This window comes from Myotis davidii, unplaced genomic scaffold (genome assembly GCF_000327345.1).
Source record: "Myotis davidii unplaced genomic scaffold, ASM32734v1 scaffold854, whole genome shotgun sequence".
Taxonomy (NCBI): domain Eukaryota; kingdom Metazoa; phylum Chordata; class Mammalia; order Chiroptera; family Vespertilionidae; genus Myotis; species Myotis davidii.
This window is the reverse complement of record NW_006285939.1, coordinates 2,370,375-2,374,882: the sequence shown is the minus strand read 5'-3', so window position 1 is coordinate 2,374,882 and position 4,508 is coordinate 2,370,375. Positions and strand designations below refer to the sequence as shown.

General features: G+C 38.6%; 1 protein-coding gene and 1 pseudogene across 2 annotated transcripts in view; both read left to right on the top strand.

Moving 5' to 3' along the window:
• Positions 1-4,508, top strand: part of PARG (poly(ADP-ribose) glycohydrolase) — a 188,577-nt gene that overhangs the window by 101,806 nt on the left and 82,263 nt on the right. The window lies entirely within an intron of this gene.
• LOC107182042 lies at positions 2,053-3,175 on the top strand (annotated as a pseudogene).

Here is a 4,508-nt window from a genome sequence, read left to right as displayed (position 1 = left end):
GCGATTCGCGATTTTGCGCTATCATACTGGGTGTATGGTCGGCTGTGTGCGATTTTGCGAGTGTGGTAAAATCGCATAACAGCCGAGCATACACCCAGCAGCGCTGCTGATGCCTGAACGGTATGTGGAATGAAGTGGGCGGGCATCGGGAGGCCACTGTGGCACGGGGCAAGCACTATGGGCAGTCTATCTGAAGTGTACCTGGCGTATAAGACGACCCCCCACTTGGAGGCATATTTTTCAGGGCCAAAAAATCGTCTTATACGCCGGCAAATACGGTAATTTGACTAAATAATACATTGTGAAGGTATTGATAGTTTTAAATTCTAACCATTTTCCCAAATGTTTACTGTTTCTATCATATATACAAAAAAACAAAACAAAAACATTTTGCTTGGCCGGAGTGGCTCAGTGGTTGAGCATTGACCTATGAACCAATTACTGGTCAGGGTACATGCCCAAGTTGCTGGCTTGATCCTGTGGGGGTGTGCAGGAGGCAGCTGATCAATGATTCTCTCATCAATGGTTTTTTTTCCTCTCTCTCTCTGTCTCTCTCTCTCTCTATTTCTCTCTGTCTCTCTCTTTTCTCTCTCCTTTCCTCTCTTTCTAAAATCAATAAAAACATATCCTCGGTTAAGTATTAAAAAAAAATTGCAGTTTGCCCTAAACGGTTTGGCTCAGTGGATAGAGCGTCAGTCTGTGGACTGAAGGGTCCCAGGTTCGATTCCAGTCAAGGGCATGTACCTTGGTTGCAGGCACATCCCCAGTAGGGGGTGTGCAGGAGGCAGCTGATCAATGCTTCTCTCTCATCGATGTTTCTAACTCTCTATTCCTCTTCCCTTCCTCTCTGTAAAAAATCAATAAAATATATATTTTTTAAAAAATGCAGCTTGATGCAACATTTAAAAATACCACTGGGTGTTGAGATAAAAACATTTAACACTTTTGCTTTTTTTCTGTTTTCAAACTGTTTTTAATGTACATATATACATATATATATTTAAATTTTTGTTGTTGAGATTATTATAGATGTCTCCCTTTTTTTGGCCCCTCATTGCTTCCCTCTATCTAGTTCTCACCCAGCCCTAGGCCTTCACCACCCTACTTTCTGTGTCCATAGGTAAGATCTTTGGTTAATCTCTTCCAACCTCCCAGCCCTTTCCCTCTGTGATTCGTCAGTCTGTTCCATGTTTCTATGTCTCTGATACTATTTCATTCACCAGTTTATTTTGTTTCTTAGATTTCTTGTTTGTTTATTTTGATTTTTAGATTTAGTTGTTGATAGATATGTATTTATTACCATTTTCTTGCATATTTTTTTAACTTTTTTCTGGCCTGCAAAGTTTCTGTTGAGAAATCAGCTGACAGTCATATGGGCACTCCCTTATAGGTAACTAATGGCTTTTCTCTTGCTGCTTATACGATTCTCTTTGTCTTTAATCTTTGGCATTTTAATTATGATGAGTCTTGGTGTGGGCCTCTTTGGGTTCCTCTTGTTAGGGACTCTCTGTGCTTCCTGGACTTGTAAATCTATCTCTTTCACCAGGTAGGGGAAGTTTTTGTCACTATTAATTCAAATAGGTTTTCTATATCTTGCTCTCTTCTCCTTCTGGCACTCCCAAAATGTGAATGTTGGTATGTTTGAAGTTGTCTCAGAGGCTTTTTAAACTATCTTCATACTTTTTGCTCTTCTGATGGGGTATTTTTTGCTTTCTCATATTACAAATTGTTGATTTGATTCACAGAACCCTTTACTCTACTGTTGAATCCCTGTATAGTATTCTTTTTTTTAATATTACGTGCAATAAACATTAATATTTCAAGAGTAAAAGGATTTTAAGTATAATATTACCAAAACTATACTAATACAGTACGATATCACAAAGGTTGTAGGAAATATTAAAAATCTGCAAATAACAAAATTACTTATATTATATTCTAGTAAATTTTATGGTCTGGTCCCCCCCCCCCCCCCCCGGGCTCTATTTTTGTTCGTCAGTTTATGTTCGTTATATTCAAAAAATGAATGCGATCCTATGATATTTATCTTTCCCTGACTGGGTTATTTTGCTTAGCATACTTTTAAAGTCTATTTTGGAGTGCTCAGCATGCCCTTCGAGCCTGGTGACTTCCCAGCGATCAGATCCTCCAACTTTCCTCACAGCATGGCCCCCAAACGCCAGTCCTCGCTCCCACCTCAAATGAAGAAACCAAAACTGCCTCCAGCCCCCAAGCTGGAGAAGAAGCCGACCCCTCAGGACGTGCCAAAGGGAGAAAAAGAACAGTAAGAAACGATTGAACATATTGATGAAGTACAAAATGAAATAGACAGACTTAAACAAGCCAGTAAGGAGATTTTTGAAAGTAGAACAACAGAAATATAACAAACTCCACCAACCATTTTTTTCAGAAGAGATCAGAATTGACCGCCAAAATCCCAAATTTTTGGGTAACAACATTTGTCAGCCATCCACAAGTGTCTACACTGCCAGGCGAAGAGGATGAAGAGGTGCTGCATTATTTGACAAGTGTTCAAGAGACAGAATTTGAAGATATTAAATCGGGTTACAGAATAGATTTTTATTTTGATGAAAATCCTTACTTTGAAAATAGAGTTTTTTCCAAAGAGTTTTATCTGAATGAGAGTGGTGATCCATCTTCAAAGTCCACTGAAATCAAATGGAAATCTGGAAAGGATTTGACGAAACGTTCAAGTCAACACAGAATAAAGCCAGCAGGAAGAGTTAGAATGAGGAACCAGAAAGCTTCTTTACCTGGTTTACTGACCATTCTGATGCAGGTGCAGATGAGTCAGGAGAAGTCATTAAAGATGACATTTGGCCAAATCTATTACAGTACTACTTGGTTCCTGACATGGATGATGGGAGCAAGTTGCAGACTTTTTTTTTTTTTTTTGTCTTTTTTTTCTCCCTCTTGCGCCCTGTTTTTGAGGTCTCTTTTCTCTCCTTTACACCATGGTTCTCACCTTATTTGGGGTGTATGTACCTTGAGCAGAATACAGTGGGAAAAGAATCTTTGCCGCTTTCTGTCCCAAATTCATTTTTATCCCTTCCTGTCTCAAGAAAAACTTAATGGAGTCAACACCACCATGCTCTGTGGGAAAAAAGAAAAACCTTCTGCTCCTTTAGCTCTGCTGGGAGCTGGAGGATGCTAGTCCCCTGTGTAATAGTGCATAGAATTCTAGCTATTTTCCTCCTTTCTCTGTATATTGGGCTCAGAGATTACACTGTCTCTATGTGAATATGGACAGTTAGCATTTACCAACATGTATCTGTTTAAAAAAAGAAAAAAAAAAACGTAAAAAAGAGGGGTATAGAAGGTCAGCAAAGGGTGGGTTTGTCATATTTGGATAGGTTAAGTGGGCATTTTGACAACATGGCTTGTCCTTTGGCATGTTAATTGTGATGTTTAACGGACATCCCTGCAGTCTAACAAGACACTTTTAAAATAAAATTCTCTCCTAATGATGACTTGAGCCCTGCCATTCGATGGGAGAATCAGCAGAACCTGTAGGATCTTATTCAGAATTGACATTTCTCTGTTGTAATTTTTGTAAGTGGAACTATTCCATCAATAGGCAAAGTGTAATTAAACCTATCTAGATGGATAGTATGTAATTTCTGCACAGGTCTCTGTTTAGTGAATACATCACTGTATACTGGTCAGGAATCTTGCTCCAATAAAGGAACATAAAGATTTAAAAAAAATAAAGTCTATTTGTCAGATATAAGTATTGCTACTCCAGCTTTTTTTCCTTTTCCATTTGCTTGGAAAAATTTTTCCATCTCTTCACTTTCATCCTTTGTGTGTCTTTTGTTTTGAGGTGTGTCTCTTGTAGACTGCATATAGTTGGGTCATGTTTTTGTATCCATTCAGCTACCCTACACCTTTTGATTAGAGCATTTAATCCATTTACATTTTGGGCTATTATTGAGAGGTACTTTTTTATAGCCATTTTAATTCTGTGTGGCTAGGCTTCTCTCTCTGTTTCTTCTTCTCAGGAATCTCTTGCAGCAATCCCTTTAACATTTCATGTAATGCTGGCTTGGTGGTGATGAACTCCTTTAACCTTTTTTTTTTGTCTGGGAAGCTCTTTATTTGACTGTTGATTTTGAATGATAGTCTTGCTGGATATAGTAATCTTGGTCTCAGGTCCTTGTTTTCCATTACCTTGAGTACTTCATGCCATTCCCTTCTGGCCTGTAGAGTTTCTGATGAGAAATCAGGTGACAGCCTTATGGGAACTCCTTTGTAGGTAACAGTTTTCTTTTCTCTTGCTGCCTTTAAAATTCTCTCTTTGTCTTTAATTATTGGCATTTTCATTATGTATGATGTGTCTGGGTGTGGGTCTGTTTGGGTTCTTCTTGTTTGAGGTTCTCTGTGCCACCTGAACTTGTGTGACTTTTTCCTTTACCAGGTTAGGGAACTTTTCTTCCATTATTTCTTCAAACACATTCTCTATCCCTTTCTCCCTTTCTGCTTCTCTT